This window comes from Vulpes lagopus, chromosome 8, assembly GCF_018345385.1.
Source record: "Vulpes lagopus strain Blue_001 chromosome 8, ASM1834538v1, whole genome shotgun sequence".
In the NCBI taxonomy this organism is placed as follows: domain Eukaryota; kingdom Metazoa; phylum Chordata; class Mammalia; order Carnivora; family Canidae; genus Vulpes; species Vulpes lagopus.
In genome coordinates, this window is record NC_054831.1 from 110,527,690 (window position 1) to 110,550,583 (window position 22,894).

At 48.9% G+C, this 22,894-nt stretch overlaps 1 long non-coding RNA gene across 1 annotated transcript; it reads right to left on the reverse strand.

The window, feature by feature from the left end:
- Positions 1-402: 402 nt before the first annotated feature.
- LOC121498092 lies at positions 403-21,147 on the reverse strand. The gene is made up of 3 exons (XR_005989610.1): positions 21,022-21,147; positions 3,077-3,163; positions 403-1,441 (listed from the first exon to the last, which is right to left on the reverse strand). It is a non-coding gene; the product is annotated as an uncharacterized LOC121498092 (long non-coding RNA).
- Between the last annotated feature and the right edge of the window lie 1,747 nt (positions 21,148-22,894).

Consider the following 22,894-nt stretch of genomic DNA (forward strand, 5'->3'; position numbering starts at 1 on the left):
GGAGGCCGGACCAGCCAGCACCCTCGACTCCTCCGTTGCTGGGACTTGGACAAAAGAATGAACTCTGAACTTTTCCTTTGACGGATGGAGGTCATTAAAACCGTGGTGGGGGCCCCTTCAAAGGCAGGTGTAGACCAGGCTGTCCCTCAAAGCGCCTAATAAAGAGAGAACAGGCAATTGTGTGGGACTCAGAGAAGGGGAACTTCTGAGAGATTCACTCAAGTGGTTCAAAGAAATCAATGAGCCGCTCTGGCCGATTGACAGGGGGCAGAAGTGCCGCGACATTCCCTCTACCACCCATTGAATGGGTGGCTGCCCCAATTGTTCCCAAACAGGGGCCACCACAATAAATGCTTGGGGTCCTTTCATGGGTACCCAGGGCTCCCGGGTCTTACGCCAGCAAGAGAATCCACAGAAAGGGACACCACCAACGCCCATTTTAAATTCCATCCATTTTAATAACGTGCCTAGAGATCTCCAAGCAGCTTAAAATATTAAAGGTTTCTTTTAAACATCTGGAAGATAACATCTAATTACTCGATCCTGCTCCAGGTTATTAATATGTAATCGGAGCTAATCCCACCCTACCCAAACAAACAGCAAACAAAAGCACTTCCCCTAGAAGTATCATCTTCACAGAGCACGGAGAGCCCCCAACATAGCTTGCAGACAACACCGCCCCCCAAGCCTCGTTCCCACCACAGCACAACCAGCTGGGACCACATGCTGGCCCTGGAGGGGCAAATCCAGAAATGTTGACCTCCTGGCAGTCGGCAGGACAAGTCAGCTAAATAGATTGACTGCAAATGACTTGAGTCATCCAAGTTCAACCATGAAGGGAAATGAAAGCTCAGGAAATTTCACCTCCCTCCTCTGTTTTTTTTTTTTTTTTTTTTTCCTTTCGAAAGGTGTTTTTGCTTTTCGCATAAGGGTCAGGAATTTTGATCCCAAAGGTCTGAGCGGGAATATAAATGGATTTGGACAAACTGGAAGCCGGCTCTTGGGGGAGTGGTGTGCTGAATGCATCATTAGGATCACTTGCCCGGCACATTACACACACATGCTCTCAGGATACCGAATTCGGCACCCCTCTCCTGCCAGGGCGATGCTTATTAAGGGTAATGCGATCGGATGAGAAGGCGACACACAGGCAACCACAAAGCCCAGAGGAAGCAGCTGTGGAGACAAATAATGAAGGTCCCGCCTCCCTAAAATGCACCCACGAGGCAGAGCCACATCCTTTTCGCATTGTCCAAGGACAAATCATTGCGGGTTCTTGAGCAGTTGGTGGTGTCAGCAAGACTGAAGGGAAAAGCCAGGGCTCACCGGTCCCTGGAGGGGCCCCGGAAGCACCTAGCGGATGGAAGTCCACTGGAACCCCAACTCCTCCGTCCCCAGCAGTGAAACTGACACAAAGGAGTGGGGTGAGCCTCACGGAGCCCTAGAAAGAAAAGACAAAGGAGGCCATGAGAAACCGTGAGGACTTTCCATCTCTCCAGATCCCCAAGAAAAATGGTCTGACTCATCCCAGCAGGTCACCGTAGTACAACTCAGGCTTTTTGGCATCTGCGAGCCCGAGCCAGGGCGGAGAGTCCTAGGTGTTAGGGTTAAGGGTGGACAGCGTAGACCCAGACCCCGACTTCACTGGAAGATGGAAATTAAGCAGATCATTTCTCAAATAATAAATATTCTGACAAATGCTCCAAAGGAAAAACACCAGCGCTCTAAGAACCCAAGTGATGGCTGGGATGACTGGGGGGATGAGGGTAGGAGTAGAGGCGCTTCAGGCCATAGGGGCTGGCGGATGCCCCTCTTTACTGCAGAACCAAGTTAAGGAAGGAAGGGGAGAGGTGGGGGGGAGGTTGGGAAGGGGGAGGGAGACAGGGGGAGGGGAGATGAGGAGCAGGAGGAGGAGAAGGACCAGAAAAGCAAACTGGGTTGTTTGGCAGGTCAGCTCCCAAAGAGGTTGGGGCAGAAATGTCTGGAAATACCTGGAAGGTGCAGATCTACCTAATTCCTGGGCCGGTTAAATCTGCCCTGAGGCCAAAGACCCACCAAGAGCTTCCATCTTGAGTTCATGCCATCCCACGCTCTCTGGCCCGTGGAGGGAAGGAGCATCACAATCAGACATGACTGTCACCTTACTCAGCTGAGGGATAACCTATAAGTCTCGCTTCTCACCATCTCCTGCTAAACAGTGTTATCTATTAAAAGGTGGAAGGAAAGGGCACTAACTTGACTACTGAGCATCTGCACGTTCTCACGTGAGATCCCTTTACCAGGGATGAGGGCCCGGGCACCGTCTTCAGCCGCATCTCCTGGTCGGGAAACACCACGACCTGCGGGTCATTAGCACGTGCCTGTTTCACAGATGGGAAAACCGAGGTTCAAAGAAGCCACGTGCCCGGAGCCACACGGCCTGTAAACGCGGATCCGGAACTTATGCCCACGCAGTCCAGCTCCAGAACCCGTCCCCTGACCCTTTCTCCCAGGAGACGGGACATAGAAGAGCTTCCAGCCCTTCCCCCTGGCACCCGACTCCGAGGCCCGTCCGGCTCAGGATGCGGAGGCTCGTTTTCCCGAGAGACACTACAGCGCCTGGGGATGCGCGGCCTCCAGGTCGCCCGTTCTGAGCCCCACACCTCTCGGGGTGGCGCTGCTTTTTTTTTTTTTTTCCATTCTATTTTCTTTCTTTCTTTCTTTTTCTTTTTCTTTTTTTTTTTTTTTTACAGGAAACATCTCAGTTAAATATGCAAGCGTGTTTAATTGCCGGGGCTCAGGCAACTTGTTTATCTTCCTTAAACACTGCCAGGGTGGCTCTCGTTTGTTATCTGGGGTGTGAAATGGAGGCTGACAACAATTAATACCTCCTCCCAGGCAGCTCGGCGGCTCTCTGACGGGAAGCTGTGTACTTCCGAGCAGGCCTGCGAGGAGGTGGCGGGCCCGGCCGTCACTCAGGATCCGGGGTGGGGGGAGTGACAGCGGCAGCTGACGGCCCCTCCCGCCGCCTCCTGAGAGGCCCCCATGATAAAGCGGCCTGCTTTGTGCTGTAATCAACTTGCTATACATGCATTACCTCCTAATGAGCGCCGTGTTTAAACAAGTGTATAGAACACATCTGTCCGGGCCTTGAGACTCGAGGCTGTGTGACCAATTTCAGCATCTGAAAGTTAAATTAATGGTAAAGGGTTTAATTGTGAGTAAACAATACGGCATTAAGGAGCAGTAAACACAGCAGCGGGGACCCACCGGCCGGCCCCGGCATCACAGATGCGGCTGCCTCCACGTGACTCTTAATGGTCTCCCCCACCCGGACTTTCTGACGGTGTCCTGAAGCCCATTTGTCATCTAAATGGCCCGTCCCCCTTCTCGAACAGCGTTTTGGCCCACGGTCCATTCCCGGGGCCTGCGGGGTCTGGGTGCTCTGGAAGGTGGGCAGGCCAACCCCGAGGCCGGCGGGGAGGGTCTGGAGAAGTTCCGAGGGGGCCCAGACGGGGACAGCCACCCCCCCAACCCATCCCCACCCCACCCCACCCCGCCCCCGACACCCAGGCGACTGGCGTCCATCCGGAGCAGAGAATCCGCCTGCGACTCCAGGCTTCAATGACAATGCTTCCAAACCTGGTTTTAAAACACCCTAGGGTGTCTCCCGTGAACAAAGGATGCCTCAAAAGCAAATTAAGTTCCCTTTAATTAAAGATCATAACATACGCCACGGAACATTCCGTCACGGTAGGGGGAAGGAAGAGACTGTCACATGAAATGAATAGGACTCCACAACTCTAAAAAATTAAGCATTACGCCACAAAGACTCTGCACCTTCCCAACGTGTTCGCGGCGGTAGGCAATGCCATCCTGGAGCTGGAGGGTGAACTTGGCCGTGGGAGTGGGATGCGGAGGGGTAGCCGGGTGTTTCCCCACCGCTGTGTGCACACAGCGAAGCCCTTGGCCTTGGGAAGCAGGAGGGCACAGGTCAGGTCCTCCCTGCCTTTCTCTCCATCCCCTCACTCAGCTGGACACGGCCCGGGGCCTGGGCCCTGGGAAGGTTCAGAGGCTCACAAGAGCCCAGGAAGATGCTCTCCCCAGAGGGGCAGGTGCCTCTCTCTGCACACTTAGCTGTCACCACCTGGGAAAGCCTGCAGCAGGTAACTCAGCCCCCCAGAACTTTCCTCCCCTTTGCCCTGCTTGCATCCCGAGCAAAGGAGTGTGCCCTGCAGCCCAGCGCCCGTTGGCAGAACACTGAATTGGGGTCTGCTGCCGGGGGGAGCTCAGCTCTGAACAGAGGAGCCCTAGTTCCTCAAGGACCTCACAGAAAAAGGGGCTGGTGGTGGCCAAGATCAAGCAATTTCTCTCCCTTCAAATGTAGGGCCGTGTGCTTTCAAAGACAATAGAGTCTCGTGGCGTCACACCCAGACTCCAAAGTCAGGGTCAGATTCAGGCTCTGCCCCTTACAACTCTTGGAGCCTCAAATTTCCTCATCTGTGAAATGGGGTAATAACGGAGTTGATGAGAGGATTAGATCCATTAGTACTTGAATCCACTGGGAAGGGGCTTTGAATGCATATGGTAAGTGTAAATGCTCAATTAATGCTGGAAGCATTATGATGGGTGTGCAACGGGTGCCCCTTTGCACAAGACCTAATCAAGCTGACGTGTAGGAAGAGCTCAAGGAAAAGCAGGGCCACCGCCGTGTCTGGCTCACGGGGTGCACCAGGCTGCTGGGCTCGCCGGGCCGGGCATGTGTGCTGAGGCTTTTCCTCTGCCTGCTTGGTCCTCCCGCCTCCACAGCCAAGCACACAGGGCAGCCCCAGACCCTCTGGTCGCCAGCTGTGCAGCACGAAGGTCACCGCAGCTCCAGCCCCGCCTGGCCAGGCAGACCTTCCACTCCATTCCGAACGCCCGGGCTCAGTTCCCACAAATAGTGTAAGTAAATTCTTGCCTCATAAAACCAGCCCCACGTCAAAACCAGCTCTCAAGCTGCAAGTCAAGTTTGCAGAGCTGCATTTCTTAGAAAGTCTTCCCAACATGTTGGCTCATTTCGAATGTTCTAAATACAGATAACCTCATATTTCTATTTCTGAAACCCTCTTGCCAGTGATTTCTTTTTCTTTTTTATTTAACACTAAATGGTTTTCTATATTCGTGTTGGGCAAATCTGTGTGCCCCTCAGAGACCCCAGAATTTCTAACTATGAGCTGTGACACATATACTGGAAGGGGGCTCTAGGGGACCTGCCTGAAAATGGCTCTGGGACCTACAAATGGCTGGGGGTGGGGTATAGTGGCTGGGCCTCTTCCTTCCTCCTCCACCTGGCTACCCTTTTGGTGGCAATCTACAAAAGTCTGGTTCTTCCAAAAGATGCACAGGAAATTATTACCTCACTTTGCCACACACTGGGTAATGGAGTTGCATCCCCACTAAGCCTATGTTGCCAAGGCTTTGTTGTCTCTTGCTTTAAAATTATTCCTGGTCTGACAAGTGCCACCTCCTGTTTCATGTCTGACAACCAGACCCATGGCACATGGAGACAGAGAATGACCAGGTTGAGACACCCCTTTTGTGACAGAGGAGTCCTTCCATGTTTCCAAGAATAGCCAGAACCAGAGTCCATGGCCCACCTAGGCCTGGCACCAACTCTACGCCTGCTGATCCTGCCCTGCTCTCCAGAAGAAGGTGGAGCAAGTCCAAGCTGGATTTCCAGCAATGACCTGTAGGCATGCAACAGATGTCTGTAATCCCTCAGAAGTGGAAAGAAAGAAGTTCAGAAACCCTCTCCTTCACTGATTCTTGCCAAACTTTTGCTCTGCTCTGAAATTCTACCTTCTGATGAAATCTTTTCCAGAGCTCCTATCAAAACCAAGGGATCAGAGCCCTAAGTCCCCTGACTTCAATATCAACCCTGATGCCCACCCCTCAAACCCAGAGCACATCTGCTGTGGTCTCTCATCAGGCTGAAAATCATTGTACCTTATCTGATTCATTTTGATTGATAAGACATGGCCCAGAGAAGTACATCTACCAGCAGAAAGTAACACAGCAATTAATTTACCAGGGTAAAATATAGACCCATCCCAAATACCATTATCATCATCGTACTCTGTGGCCCCTTCAAATAATGGTCTCCCTGCCCCTGAGGTCTTGTCCAACAGATACCCTGTATATTTTAAGGATTTATTATTATTATTATTATAACTTGAGAGAGAGAGTGTGTGTGTGTGTAGGGAGAAGGAGAGGGGTAGAGGGAGAGGTTGAGAGAGAACCTCAAGCAGACTCCATGCTGAGGACAGAGCCTGATGTGGGACTCAATCTCACAACTCTGAGATCATGACCTGACCCAAAATCAAGAGTCAGATGCTGAGCCGACTGAGCCCCCCAGGCACCCCTGGACACCCTGTGTATTTTAAAAGAGGAAATGCACTCGTTTTCTGCCCCAACTCCTTTAAAAAAACAAAAACAAAAACACAGGCCACAGACCCAGCTATGTAAGCAGGAAGGGAAAAGCTAACTCATTGAGCCAACAGATCCTGTTTTCGTCCCTCTTCTGTGACTTTAGTTTGTCTTTAAAGTCCATTTTCACCCCTTATTGATTTTAGCTTTCTACTGGTCTATGAATGACAACTTGAATTAAGACAACACAGGCTGAGAGGCCACTAGGCAGTGCTCAGTGATATCCTGGGCTGCCTGGTGGAAAGCATCACAGCCCTGCAGCCTCCTGCCCGCCCTCAATCTCTTGAGGAGCGGTGGGCAGAAAGACGCCCCTGCCCAGCTGTCTGGCATGGGGTCCAGTTAAGTGAGAATGGGGTTCTGAGGGGACAGCCAAGCATCACCTCGCAGCTGCCGGCCCCATGGCCTCTTTATGGACAGAGGTGGTCTCTTCACTAAAGGGATTGTGTGTTAATTAGCAGTTCCAGAAGAGACTGCAGATTTGGCCCTGCCTCTGCCTGCACTGGGCAGAAAATCTAAGCCTGGTCGGCCTGGTTCTTCCAGACTCACAGTTGCAGAGAGCAAACCCACCAAGGCAGCTTTAAGTGACTGCATTTTCCTTCTCGCCAAGGCTCTTCACCTTGCACAACCTTTTGACAGAAGTGCCAGTTAGCCACCCATCAAAAGTCGTATTGATGATGTTTCCTATCCCTTCATCTACTGTTAAACACACACACACACACACACACACACACACACACACAAAATGTAACACAAATCTTTTAACCCAGGAATCCTGATTTTACAAATCCATCTTAAGGACATCACTGGGTAAGTGCATATGTTTATATAAGGACATTTACTGCAGCACTGTTTATGACAGACAAAAGTGGAAACATTCTAAATATCCAACAAGGACGGGTTGGTAAATACCTTTTGATAAATCCATTTGATTAAATACTAGGCAGACATTTAAAACCATGCTGATGAACAGTATTTACAATGGAAAGATGTTTACAATATGTATGCTACGTAAATAAAAAATTAACAAATTACTGACTTAAATATGTATAGTCTGGGCAGCCCCAGTGGCTCAGCGGTTTAGCGCCACCTTTAACCCAGGGCATGATCCTGGAGACCCCGGATCGAGTCCCATGTCAGGCTCCCAGCATGGAGCCTGTTTCTCCCTCTGCCCCTCTCTCTGCCTCTCTCTCTCTCTCTCTGTCTCTCATGAATAAATAAATAAAATCTTAAAAAAAAAAAAGATGTATAGTCCTATTCTTGAAAAAAGAAACAAAAAACCTGACCACTTCCTGGAAATCCTCTATTGTTATTTGCATAGCAAACAAAGGAGAAAGGAGACAAGCCAAAATGTTAAGATTTGGGGAGGTTTTAATTCCCTTCTGAGTGATTTCTGGATGCATTCATTTATAATCAGTTAAAAAAATGATAAAGCTATTTTCATGGTGAGTAGTTAGAGCTGCATGGGCCAAAGAGATGGCCCGGAATAGTGCTCCAAGCTGTGTAATGTCACCCGAAGAGAGTTCCTGTCATGTCATATTTGGAGCTTTCGCTGCTCAAACAACAGCAATACAACCAATGCAGGGCACTTCCTATTTTCTCGTATCTTCCAGCATCCAGTGGGAGGCCCTGCACACAGTAGACTAATTTAGAAAGCCTGTTCCCACAGTCACTGTGGACAGCAGGAGGTTGATGAGACTTTTTTCTTTTGACCAAATAGACAGAGAAGACAGAGACTCAGAGAGAGAGAGAGTCTGACCCAACACCACAGTATACGAGGAACAACGTTCATCTCCATGGCTCCCCCATATTCCCAAAGCTGGAGATCCAATCCTGAGGGACAGACTGATAGAAGACCTCTCCATTTAGGAAGCTCCCAAGAAGATATTTCTAAACCCATTTTGGGGCCACGGATAAATCTGGTACCCTTGATGGGAGCTATAACCGTCTCCAAGAAAATACACACAAACACAATTTTGCAGACAGCCCAGGGGGCTTACGGGCCATCATGAACCTTCTGTGAGTGACCCTGAGCCAACAAGTCCTGGGGAGGCTCTGCTCCTGGGGACCGGTCTCCATGGCAGGCCAGCACCCGTCTCCAGTTCTGATAATGAGCGCTTGCCTGCACACTTCCCACACCTTCACGTCCACCACCAAGTTCCAGGCTCCGGGCCCCCCCAGAGCAGGCTGTGTAAGGGCCAACAGGGTGGGGAGATGATGGGGAGGCAGTGAGCGGCAGGGGAGGTGGCCTCTGTTCTATGAGGAGGCCACCATCTTGTCACTGCGCCTGATGGGGCTTCCTCAGGAGCAAGAGCACTTCCCCGTTTTGCAGGGATGTTAAAGAGGGCAATTAGAAGGTACCACAAGTCAGACCTCACGCACGATCCTTCCAGATCTGAGGCCCGGCCTTCTGATCCTCTCAGCTGGTACAGAACTGGGGCCAGTAACAAAAGGTGTTAATAGCCTGATGAGGAGCCCATGCTGATAGATGACCCATTATGGTGATCGCTCTTGTGCGAATGGCAAATAGGTTTGATCAATTAGATTTTAATGTAAAGTGGGGCCTGGGGGAGAAAAACAGCAACCAGGAGAGGGAAGACCCTTTGTTACTAATGTGTCTGGAAAAAGCACTTAATTGAGGTCATAATAATATTAGCAGTTCTCATCATCAATAATTCAGCCTTATTTATTACTACCCGATAAAGTCCTGTCAGGTGGGGAATGTAGGGGGCTTTTGTTAGAGACAGGATACATGGGGTAGCCTCTCTCTGGATACATGGGGTAGCCTCTCTCTCTCTCTCTCTCTCTCTCTCTCTCTCTCTCTCTCTCTCACCAGCTGCAGCTGCTGGGCCTCAACATCCAGGCTCCTCTCGTTCTCAAAATACTTTCTAGCCACCCTCTCCCTATAGGTAGAAACGGGGCACAGAAGACAGAAGTTCATCACCAGGCACGATGGACCCATCGACCCATCCTCCCTGCCTCAAAAAATAATAATAATAATAATAATAATAATTTTTTATATTTTATTAAAAAATAATAAATTTTTAAATTTTTCTTCGAAACGGCAACCAGTTTTGCTTCAGAAACCTCTCAGGAGAAACACAATTTCTAGTCCCACCTGAGTTAGTACCCTAAAGAGTAACAAAAATTCTGCCTTTTTGCACACTCGGCGTCACCTGTGGTTTGTTATCTTTTGAAGCAAAAGAGAGCGCGCGCGCGCGTGTGCTAAATGAATGTATAATTGTACAATTAAAGATGCTAGCTCCAGTGTTAAAATTTAAAATGTATTAGTCTCATAAAACCGCCTCATTAGTCTCCGTGTCTTAAAGGACATACTTGTCCATAATGAGGCGAACGCAGGAAATGGCGCAGGGGTGAGGACAAGGGGAAGGAGGGGACATTTGAGCCGGCTGCCATTTCATTTTTCAGAAAGGGGGAGGAAAAACACTTAATAAAGATAATTGGGCTGGAAGTGCCTGTTCCCATCTGGAATCTCCACACAGTCAGACCCCAGGGCAGACGATCGGTCATTAACCAGGAAAATAACCTATTTGGAAGGGATCCGTTTGTTTTATAAATGATGCTCCACTTTAGAACAGCTTAACCGCACTAATAATAAAAGTTCCTCGAAACCCGGCCGGGGGATGGTGCACAAATATCGATCCGGCTTCTGCTGGTAATGGCTGGACGTGCCTTCCGCTCTGCTCGCAGGAGAGAGCTTTTGAAGTTTGGCTTCTCCTTTTTTTTCAAGTCTAAATAGAATTTAAACTGCCCTTCGGTGATCAGTGGCTATTAGCGGCCTGAGTTAGGAAATAGCGAGTCGTGGGGTCAGGAGCGGAGGCCCAGGTGGAGGATGGAGGGGGGAGGCGAGGCCCCCAGCGCAGGGGAGGGGAGAGGTCAGCTCGGAGCCCAGCAGCCTTGCAGGGTGGGTGGGACCCGGATTGCTACAGCCCGGCAGAGACGAGGCCCTGGAAGCATTAATGCCACCCCCCTTAGCCTCAGCCCGGTCACTGTGTTCCCCTGACACAGACACACGTGCGTGCACACACGCACACACGCACACACACGCACACACAGGTAGGGCAGAAGCAGTCAGAAAAGTCATTCATCAAAGCCGAACTAGAATTGTATAGATCAAGGCAGTGAGCAGAAGCCCAGCGCCTGATCCCCCTGCCCCGATGGTGAAGACAACGGGGAGCGATTTACTATAATTAGAAATAAGGTTTCAGTGGCAAAGCTCCTCTGATCCACCTATTTCCAGGGAAGGTTGCTTAGCTGCTTAGGAGGGCGTGTGAAAGCGGGGTCTTCTGAGACAAAGGGAAACTGGGAGGTGGGGACTGAACCTGCAGGCAACCTGCCTTTTAAAGAAAAGGAGGGATCCGAGCCCCGAAGGAGCCAGCTCCCCACCAGTGTTCTCCACTGGGGCTGCTCTGCCCCCCCACTAAGGGACACTTGGCAATGTCAGGGATATTTGGGGCTGTCACAACATGGGGGGCAAGGCACTGCTGGCGTCAAGCCGGCAGAGGTCAGGGATGCTGCTGCACATCCTCCAGGGCACAGGGCCCACCCCACCCGCCCACATAACTATCTTCCCCAAATGTCAGCAGTGCCAAGGTGGAGACGCCTGGTCTGCTCAGATCACCCTCACGGAGGTGATCACCCTCAGATCACCTTCCGGTTTACTCTGCCTCCCTCCCCGCCCAAAGCTGGCCTCTGGCCTCACATGCCCTCTTCTTCCTCCCTTTCAGTTTCACTGGTTAACATGCTCCAGGAAAATGTCTTCCTTCGAAGTTTCTCAAGGACCATTTCTAGACATCACTTCCTGAAGGCATTGGTCTCTGCCTGACAGCTGAAGGGAAAGGGGATGAAGGACATGGGTGTCCTCTGTGGCTCCACTGGTCACATCTCCAGGGCACCTCCTGTAAATGGGTAGGATAAGAATGCTGCTCCTAGGGTCATGAGGAGGACATGGGGAAACATTTAGTTCAGGACCAGGCATGGATTAGCTGCCCAGAAAGGAATTCGAGGGGGCACACGAGTGGCTCAGTGGTTGGGCGTCCGCCTTTGGCTCAGGGTGTGATCCTGGGATCCTGGGATCGAGTCCCACATCGGGCTCCCCATGGGAGCCTGCTTCTCCCTCTGCCTGTGTCTCTGCCTCTCTCTCTGTGTCTCTCATGAACAAATAAATAAAATTTAAAAAAAAAAAGAAAAGAAAAGAGTCTGAGGAGACAGAGAGAGAGAGAGGCGGGGAGACGGGAGATAGAGACAGAAATGTTTGGGCGAGGGGGAGTTGGGAGTCCGCAGGTGCCGGGCACCATGGTGGCAAAATGGCTGCAACCCCCAACACCCATGGGTGTCCACCACCCACCAAGGGATGCCTGCCATTTTCTAACCATGAGAAATAAAGCTCATGCACAAAGCTCTTTAGAATCATCATCCCCATCCCCTACAAAGCTAAAGTGTGTGTCTGAGCAAAGCCCCCTCATTCACCTTTCCCCCTCCCTTCTCCACCTTGATTCAGGAGAGAAAGGAGGAGGGTGGGGCATGGCCTTACCAAATTTCTCCCTGCATGCTCCACTGTTTCCTCCTGACAGCGTTTGACTGTGCTTATTATTTCCAGCAAAGCCCTTATCATTTTCAATGTGAATTTCAAATCACACTGATCCAGCCCTTCTTAGCTAAAGTCAGCTTTATCAACCACAAGAGATGTGGGATTTGAGAGAGATCTAAGTAAATTCACATTGTTTGGATAAACTCATTCAGGGAGCTCAACAAATCAAAGCCGAAATGGATATGTATTCCAAAGAGACTGAGACAGCCGGGGGAGAGAAAAAAAAAAGAGAAAAAGTTACCATTAACATTTTTATTTCTTAACACACACACACACACACACACACACACACACACACACACACACTGCAGCCCCTTTTTAATGAATGTGTTCACAACCTCCTTTTGAACCATTACCAGGGCTCCTTAGGACACCAGGTGAAGCCACAGCAGCCGCGCTGCTGATGACAAGGGAAGCAGGTTGCTGGAGAAATCACATCCGCCCACCCCCACCGCCACCTCCCAACTTCGGTCAGCGAGACCACTATCAAATATGGTAATGGGTGAATTTATGCATTATCCCATAATTTAAGGAACTGTGTGTATCATGTATATTTAAAACTATTTCTCTATAGTTTTAATTATCTCAGTCTGCAGGGGCAAAAAGAAAAAAAAGCAGGCAGCTCCCTTGCCTGAGACCGAAATGAAAGCGTTTGCCTGCTGACAGCTAAGATGTCTGTCCTAGCTGGTTGAGATTTCCTATGAAATTTGCATTGGAAAGGCAGCTTTAAGTATACTTAAAATAAAAAGGGGGCATTTGCATCTAATTTGCTACACTTGCAGTATTAGAGTTTTATCTGAATAAAGACACGTCAACTGGATTTATATAGCTAAGCTGATAGCTGGGAAAGTCAACACCGAAAACATTAGCTAAATTCAACAAAGTTGGAGAACAGCTAATAATATTTACAAGTTTGGGGTTTGTGTTGGGGTTTTTTTTTCCCACTCCACTGATGACTTTAAACCTGTAGCAAATTATCTTCTTTTTACACAAGTTGGGTAATTACAAGGTTTTAATGAAAGGCATCTTCAGAGATGGACCCCTTCTCTCTCTCCCAACAATGCCACAATGTGTGCTTATAAAATGGAGTGGTTATGAATGTGATGTCATGGTGAATCCTGGTGGTTGGGGACTCAGGCAGTTTTGACTCCTGACTCGGCCACTAACTGGGCAAGTACCGCCTTCGGCCTAGTTTCTTCACGTGTAAAATGGGGATCGTGACATTTGTCATCCAAGGGCGCCAGGGCTGTGCAGTCTGGGAGTTGCAGTAAGGTGCCCAACCAAGGACACCTATCTGCTCGGTGCCCCTTGAAATCCATCCCCTATCAGCTTGGCAAGCCAGTGATGTCTGCATCCTCCCAGGATGGGAATTCACCCACCGGTGCTGCATGGCCAGCAGCCCCACCGCACCTCGCAGGGAGGTGAAGAGCTTTTAAATAAAATGGCAGAGGGGCACCTGGGTGGCCCAGTCGGTTGCGCCTCCAACTCTTGGTTTTGACTCAGGTCGTATCTCAGGATCCTGGGATTGAACCCTGACTTGGGCTCCACGCTCCACGGGGCGTCTGCTTCTCTGCCTCTCTCTCTCCCTCTGCCCCTCCCTCTGCTCACACACATGCTCGAGCGCTCCCTCTCTCTCTCTAAAATAAATAAATCAATCTTTAAAAAATATATATTAAATGGCATAGGGTAAGCACTTGAATAGCATCTAGCACATAGGAAATGTCTGAAAAATGCCGGCTTGATGACAACGGTGATGAAGATCAACAATGAAATGCCACACAGCTGATACATTTCTTCTATTGGAGGAAGAGCTTCAGCACTGTCTTCACTCACTTGGAAGGCTCCACTCTCATGGGGGTCGTCTGCAGACCAGCCTTGTGACCCCTGCAGCAGGAAAGGCAGGGGTGGCCCCGATGCCTTTTCAATTTAGAATGCTTTCCGCGCCCCCCAACACCCTTTCCTCAGCTGGCTGGGGGGTGCAGTAAATCCCAGGCTCTTGGCACAGCCTCACACAGCTGGGACCAGATTCCTGCGTGCTGGGAGGCCCCTTCTGTGGCCACTTTTCCTAACCCAGCGTTGAAGGAAACACCCCGTTGGGAAGGGAGCATGACGCCCCCCTGTGTTGGCCTCCCTGCCTCACCATTCTCTGAGAAGCCCATGCAACCACTGCCCCCAAAGTTCCTCAGACCCCAGCTGCATCTCCAAGGAACTAGATCCATAGGTCTTTCTACCCGGAATCGTGGAGCTTACCCCAACCTCCTTCAAGCTCCACCCCTGAGGCTCTTCCCTTGGCTCAGAGCACTTACCCCTTGGGTGCACAGGGGCAAGTCTCTTATTCCCACTCTGAGCCTTGGTTTCTTCATCTGTAACATGGGTATAGAAAGGATACCCACTTCTCAAATCTGTCGTGGTACAAAGTAGCTGATGGCAAACTACAGAGAAGGGACAGGCTGTCACATACCAAGGCCCCGCTTGGCGGAACAGGTTCCTGCCACCCAGCCACAGACCCACGACCAGAAGTCCTGACCTCAGGACCCCGAGCTAGGAGCACCTGTGTCCATTTCAGGGGCTGGTCAGAGTCACTGGCTGATTCAGATATCCATGCTGATGGAAGGAAAAGAGCCTCCCACCCACTTAAGCTTGCCAAAGCCAGCCATCTGGGGGCACCGGCACACCGGCTGCAGGTTCTAATGTTTTAGTGGGGAAAAAAAATGTTAAAACTATCTCCAATGTCAAAAATCAGGATCCCCAGAGCCAAGAACACAGTGCTGCCCGGCTGGCAGCTTCCTCACGGCACACAGGATGATGTCACCAGACAAAAGATCCTGCTATTTAAAAACGATAAGCAGTGTGCTTTCACTACCACGTTGACCCCCTGCAGATGCCGAGGATTGTGTTATCCCTAAGCAACAAAATGTCATCTCTGAGCATGACATGGAACACCTCCATGCTAGTGTGCTAGGGGAAGCACCCCTACCAGAGCAAGAACGGGCGCACCTGTTATTTGGAAGGTGATCTCAGGAAGCACTGCAAGGGGACGAGGAGGTTAGACAGGGGGGAAAGTCTAGCCACAGTGGCTTCATGATTAGGACACCAGCCCATGTTCTGACCGCAGCCCCCCCTCCCGCCGGCTCTACTGTCCATCCTGTGAAAGCTGGAGACAGTGCAATGAGAAATGATGTGGATTACATGTGGACAATAATGGTAATCAAAAACCAGAAAAAGTAGATCAAAATCACTTCTGCTTGCTACCATTGAAATAAGTGCTTAACACAGCGAGTGCTCAACACGGGTTAGTGTCTATGTTTCTAACTGTCTGAACCTCTTTCCTGACATATACACAAATGATCTCCCTTCGGAGAAAAAAAAAAAAAGGCAGGAGCTCAGAAGACTCGGAGACTGGCACACTCCTTCCCAGCAACCAGGACAGCTATGGAAGAGATGAAGGTTGCCCAGAGACTGCTGCTAAGCCCTATCCACCCAGCACTGGACCCCAGGGAGTCCAGATCCGAGGCCAGGAGAAACTAGAGGGGGCTGCACCCTGGGGCCCACAGGACCAGGCTAGATTGGGCAGTAGGGTGGGGAGAGAAAAGAAAAGGGACAGAGGACACTCAGAGGCCCACACAGAGGAGAATGTTCCCTGGGTGACTCTGGAAGCCTTGCTATGAGCTACCCTCAAAGAGTCTCCCTTTGTAATAGCCTAATGGCCTGAAACGTCCCATCAGCCAAGTTTTCTTTCCCTGGCATGTTTCCTAAGTCTGAACTGGCACATTTATAATATCTGAAGGTGCTCGATTCAGCAAGTGGCACTTTTCTGTGTGGCCATCCCCACCTCCCAGAGAAGCCAACAAGCCTGTCTAATTCTACGTCCAGCCTGGATGCCAGAGCCAAAGCTTTACAGTCGCCTGGAGCTGCAAGCATCACCCTCGACAACTGAGCCTTTCCTCTCTACAGTGTCACTGCTCTACGGGCCTGGCAACCCAGAAGGAACCCGAAGTCATCCAGGGCACTGACTTCAGCAAGTCCACCTTTACGGACATCAGTACTAGAGCCACACAGACCTGAGCTTGAATCCTGTCTCTGTCACGTACTAGCTGGGCAAGGCTGGATGTGTTGTTTACCCTCTCTGAGTCTCCAATTCCTCATCTGTAAACTGAAGATATTTGGTTACTGATCTCAAGGGAGTGTTTCTAGAATTAAGTGAGATGCTGCACATTAAGAGCTCATCTGTCTGATTCAGTATTATGACAGAATAGACGTTTAGGAAAAACCTTCCTGCCACATAACACATTCACCACAAAAAAGGTTGAATATTTTGTAAGAAGGCCCTTTTTCCTCTAATGCAGGAATGAGCTGGCAATAAAAGCAAATGAAATCCTTGGAGACCAGAAACAATCAGAATGCTCAAAAGCAAACAGAAAGTAAGCATAGACTAGTGTTGGCCCAAGGAGCAGCTGCTAACACCTGGTGGATGCAAGCCTTCGTTGTAAAGGGACTCTGGTGTGTGGAGCAGCAAAGATAAGGCTTCGGGACTCAAGCAAAGTAGCTGTTGAGATTGGTGACCCCTGAAAGGTGACCCTCTCCATGAATGAATTAGGATAGGAAATACCATCCCGTATATCAATAAAGCTGTTACAGAAAATAACTCATCATCCCACAGATGAGAGACCATGGAGCTTTTACCAGTCTCTCCTAGGAGCTTAGACATGAGCCTAACTTGGGTTTCAAGTCAGAATCCACTCACCAAATCTATATATATGGCACAAAAAGCCCTATGCCTTTTAAATTTATTTTTAAGTGGCCCCATGTTGGTAGCTAATCAGGAAGACTGGCAGAAACAAATGCAAAATTTCTGTAGAGCACTGCCCCACATGGTAGGCCTCAAACTACTCCTACCGATAAAGAGCCAAGACAACATGACTTCATAAGAAAAACTCACAAAATCACAAGGAAACAAACCACCATGAGAACAAGACCTGCAAATCTGTACATATGTGAACAAAGAGAAACAGACCATAAAGCCACCCATGTCTAGTATGTTTTTAGAATTGAATGACTTTTATTAGTAGATCATACACACAATTACATTGATGAATTTCAAAAACATGTGACTGAGTAAAAGAAGTCACATACAAAAGGGTTCATATTGTGTGAATTTCCCATATTCCATTTAGGGAAAGTTGAAAACAACCAAAACTATCTATGGTGGAGAAGTCAAAGAGTGGTTTCTGTGGAGAAGAAGGTGGGTGATATAGGGAGGGAGGGAGCAGCTTTAGGGGTGCTGGTCAGTTCCTGATTGCTCACCTGGGAGGTGGCTCTATATTATGTCCACTCTGAAAATTCATCAGGCCATAAACCTATGATTTCTGCCCTTCTCTATATATAATTTATACTTACATTTAAGCAAGAAAATAGGTAACTTAAATTGCACACAGTGTGAGGGGAAATTAGTGAACTTGACAACAGGTCTGAAGGAATTACTTAGGCTATAGCACAGTGAGAAACAGGGCTGCAAAAATTGGAAGAGGAGAGTTAGAAACCAGGGAGACTAGAAGGAAAAGATCTAGCATACAGCTAATCTGAGTTCCAGAAAGAGGGGAGACAATACTCAAATAAGAACAGTTGAGAATTTTCCATATATTTTAAAGAATTTATTTATTCCTGAGAGACAGTGCTCGCTTCGGCAGCACATATACTAAAATATTCCTGAGAGACACAGAGAGGCAGAGACATAGGCAGAGGGAGAAGCGGATGCTCCACCACTGAGCCATCCAGGTGCCCCTTAGCTCAGGTCTTGATCTCAGGGTCATGCATTCAAGTCCTGTGTTGGGCTCCATGCTGGGTGTGGAGCCTACCTAAACAACAACAACAATAAGGTTTTGGTAAAGCTGCAATGAGGTAATATAAGTCCAGTATTTGGCACTTAGTTAATGTAATGTAACATTGGCTTCAAAATCAATCCCCTGTTGGGCCAGAGCAGGCGTGATAAGAGTCAAGTTCATCTTAAATTATTCCCAGAGGCTACTACTTCAGGATTCTCACTTGAAGGCTCAATTTAACTCTCCACCTATAGAAAGTATTTATTTGACAAATGCCAGCTAAGGGCAGACTTATGTAGAAGCTTCAAGAAAGGAAATGTAATGGATGGACGCCTGGGTGACTCACGGTTGATCCTCTGCCTTTGGCTCAGGGCATGATCCCGGGATCCAGGATGGAGTCCCACACTGGGCTCCCTGCATGGGGCCTGCTTCTCCCTCAGCCTGTGTCTCTGCCTCTCTCTCTTTCTCTCTCATGAATAAATAAATAAAATCTTTAAAAAAAAAAAAAAAAAGAAAGAAAGAAAGAAAATGTAATGGAAACCCACTCCCCACACCAGTCCCAGCCCACTTCCATTTCTAGGAACAACACTCCCTACACACCCACACCCAATATGCCCATGCCGATGAAGAAAGAAATCTAATAATTGTTCTTGTGAGTGCATTCGGCTTGTCACTCCAAAGTGACACACTGTGATCACAGTGAGATGTCACAGAGACTTTACAAAGTTAGCAGAGCAGGTTGGGAATCAGAGACTCAGAAGGATGAATGGCTTGCCCTGGGAAATAATGCACATACCTGTCAGGCAGACCTTGAATCCAGCTTGCATCTGGCTCACCTGCCTCCCATCTGGGGCCTGACCATGGACTCTAAAGCACCCCCCCTCCCCCCAGTCTTGCAATAAATGGCTCTCTGTCATCATTCTGGTCCCCTTCTCAGAGAGATCTTTCCAATTCATTCTCTACTGCTGCCCCATTTTCACCTCCAAATAGTATTCCCCACTATTCCTAGTTACCTACTATTAGCTGTCCATTCGGTTACTGCCTTTATCCACCAGAGCATCACCCAGTGCCTACCAGAGTGCACAGCACGTGGTTGCCAGTCCATAAGCGTTTGTGGAGTGGATAAATTTAAGTCGAGTGAACTCATAAAATTGAATGAGCTCATTTATGCAGTTATCTCTCTTTAGGTAAGCAGCTATCACATCACTGAACAGGGGTCAAATACTATACACACACACACACACACACACACACACACACGCACACACGTATGTATGTATTTCTCCTTACAATCCTTCCCCACCCACACTGAGCAGCACTCATTGAACAAAAAGTACTGGATGAATAAAGGGAATGGTTCATGAACATGACCATGACCATATGTACCTTCTGACTGCTGCCCTTTCTCACTCTAAGCCACTCCTGGGACAGAAGAACCAAGATCACTAGGAATTAAAATAAATCAGAATTAAAATAAATCCATCCCTAGAAGCGCTTCTCACCTTCTTGTTCTCATTCAATTAAATGAAGACAATGAATGGGAGTGCATCCCACCTGGTGTTCGCCATTTAGAAAGCTTCCTCCTGCTTCTCTACCTTTGTTTTGTGGCTCTAGGACTTCACTGAGTCCCATCCCATCGCTAGATGGTGCAGAGGAAGGGAGAGCAGGGAGAGAGAGAGAGAAAGATAGAAATATGTTTGAAACAAAAAGAGAGAGAGAGGGAAAGAATGAAACAGTGTAAGGTTGGTCACACATTTGTCATTAAGTCAAAGCCGAATCCCAGTGTTTGTGTGAGGTAGAATTATCTCATTCTTTTAGCCTGTGAGTCTCTGTGATCCACCAGTCAAGTATGTGATTGGATTTCGGCTCAACAAAACCTGAAATTACACACCTATTGTGCTTGAGCTAAGCCTAGTTTCACAGTGGTGGAGAAGGCTTCTCCCAGCTTCCTTGGCAGTGTTCGATCCAACGCCTGTTCTCAGTGGCTGGTTGATGAATGAGTAATAGGATTAGAGTCTCATCTCGAGCCACATGGTAATTGTCACGTGGGGTGCAGGGAGAAAGGCTGGGGTGATGGATAGAGGCTACAGAGTGGAGGTGGGCCTGTTCCCTGACATGTGCCCAGTAACACAGACAGGCCAGGGGCTGCAGGGAGGACAGAGCCATGGCCTGGGAAGAGGCCGGCTAGCATTTACCAAGGGTCTTCAGGGTCGCTGATCATGCTAGGCACCCGCTGAGAACACATCCACCTTATAGAATGCTCAGAACTGCTCCCTGAGGTGGAGGAAGGGACATCTTTGGGGTTTTTTCCTGCCTAACATTTATTCCCCACTTCTTGATACAGGACCCTCCTCCTTCTCATGGGGAACCAAACCATTCTCACTTCCAGAAGAAGCTTCTGGAAGGACTAGCTCTACCTCCAGTTCTCAGGAAGGTCGCATGACCAAGCTAATCAGAGATCCTGGCAGTAACTGGCAACAGTGCCCCCAGGCAAAAGGCATGTTTGTTTCCCAGCCAGTGAAATGGCAGAGCATGAATCAATGGGGGAAGCAAGAAGAGCAACCACCAGGGGACAGGAAATTGGGCCGTGGAATTCGGAAAGAGAGGGCCATGTTTTCTCTTTCTACTAACACCTCTACCTCTAAGACTAAGGTCAAGTCCACCCGCTGAATTTTTCAGCAAATAAAAGCTAGTAAACACCCCTTTTGGTTCCAGAGAACTTGACCTGGTTTTTCCATCCAAGTGAATTCTCGAATGTTTTACAAATGAGGAATCAAAGCTCACAGTAGTGGGGCTACCCACTCAAGGTCACACAGCTGAGAAGTGGCAGGGCTGGGATTTGATCAAGCCTTTTGGTTCCAAGCCCCACATGTTTTCCCAAACGCTGTCCATCTCCACCAGCTAGCTGTGGAGGGCCCAAAAACTCTGACACCACAAGGGAAGGAAAAAAAACCAACCCAGCAGCCTGGGAGACCCAGGGCACATTTTGGGGTGAAGAAGGCCAACACCTGGTTTCCCTTTCTGCCAAAATCACTGTCTGTTCATTGCTCATGGTCTTTCCCACTCTGGGCAAGAATCCACAGGGATTTTGAATGATGAAATTAATAAGAGCTTTAGAGACAGACCTAAGTTCAAATCCTGACTCACCAGTTTATTCCGGTTAAGTGACTTTGCATGTCTCTTATCCTCTCTAACATCGCTTCATCAAGCCCTTCTGGAACTGCTGTCCTCAGGGTTGTTTCAAGCCACGATTCACAGCCTGCTGCTTCTCCAACGCCAGCCCTGGCTCCGTCCCACCAGCCCTTTCCTCACCAGCCTCTTTGTTTTGTTTACAGGAAAGAGGATAGCTGATCGTCCTGTCCCCTGGCCCCCATCTATGAAATGGAAATAAGTATACCTCCCCCTTATGGTGACTATGAGGATTAATCAGATAAAATACAGTTGTCTATTATGCCTTCTGGTTGCAAGGAACAGAAAAACCCATTTACTGTGATTTAAATGAAGAGAGGTATGTAGTTTTCTTGCATAATAAGTTATCAGGAATAGACAGTTACCTGATTAGCTCAATGGCTCTACAATCCGCTTGCCTTTCTTTCACCTTGTGGTCACAAGGTGGCTGCAGCTGCCCTAAGAGCAGAATTCACAGGACAGAAAGTTTTCACTCCCATCTTTTTAAAGAGAGCATCCCGTGCACTGCCTCTTGGGCCTCACTGGCCCGAACTGTATCACATGACCACCCCTTGCCTTCCCGCCCACTTCCCCAGGGCCTCCAGCCCTGGCTCTAGCTGCAAGGGATGCTGGGAAGACAAACCTGTGGGCAAAGGGAATGAGGAACTTCTTCGGTGGCTTTGCCAATCTTTCTCTATCCTCTGGTCCTCTAGTAAAAGGAATAAGGAGGAAAGTGACCTCCAAGGAGGCAATCACCACAGTCACCAGATTATATAAAGTGCTCTGGGCAGAATCTGGTGCATATAAAATATTCTGTAACTGACAATATTATTATTATTTTATTTTATTTTATTTTATTTTATTTTATTTATTCATGAGAGACACACAGAGAAAGAGGCAGAGAGAGAAGCAGGCTTCTTATAGGGAGCCTGATGTGATACTTGATCCCAGGACCCCGGGATCAGGACCTGAGCCAAAGACAGATATTCAACCACTGAGCCACCCAGGCGTCCCTGTAACTGGAAATATTATTGTTGCTGTTGTTGTTACACTAAATGTTCTGCAGATCTCTCAGGAAAAGGCTTCTTACCACCCTAACCCTCCTAGGTGCCAAGCTTTAAGAAGCACAGGGCCTGCAGGCATCCAGCTCTGCCTTCCTTCCTGCACCCGCACAGCCACCAGGAAGAGAGAGCTGGCTGGTGCTGGGAGGAGGCTCGGCTGTGGAATGTCTGGCCTGGTCCTTGCCACAGAAAGCAGCAATCATAGCAGCCTCTGCAGAGAGAGAGCTGGAGCTGAACGATCCCATGCAAAGCAGATTTGGGAAGTGAGTTTCTACAGGAGAACGGCTCAGTGGGTGCTAAAGCCTTTCTGGGACTGCTGTCCTCAGGGTTGTTCAAGCTATGATTCATGGCCTGCTGCTTCTGTGACACCAGCCCTGGCCCCATCCCACCCATTCCTCACCAGCCCCTTTGTCTTGTTTGCCAGAAAGACAGTAGCTGATCATTCCCCATCTGTGAGAAGACAACGTATGACGCTAAGGGGAGTCGTTCTTTCCTGGAACATACAGGAGAGTGGCCCATCCTCCAGTCCCTCTGCATTCACTGGGTCCCCAAGGACTGATGCTTTCATTCATTAATTCAATAATTCATTCACTTCATTCATTTATTCAGTCAATCATATATTCCACAGATAGCTTTGAGTGTCTACTAGGGCTCAGTGCTGGGGTTACAAGCCAGCAAATAAACCACACATGCTGCTTGCTTTTTTCTTTTTTTTAAGTTTTGATTTATTTATTCATGAGACACAGAGAGAGAGACAGAGACAACGGCAGAGCAGAAACAGGCTCCCTGAG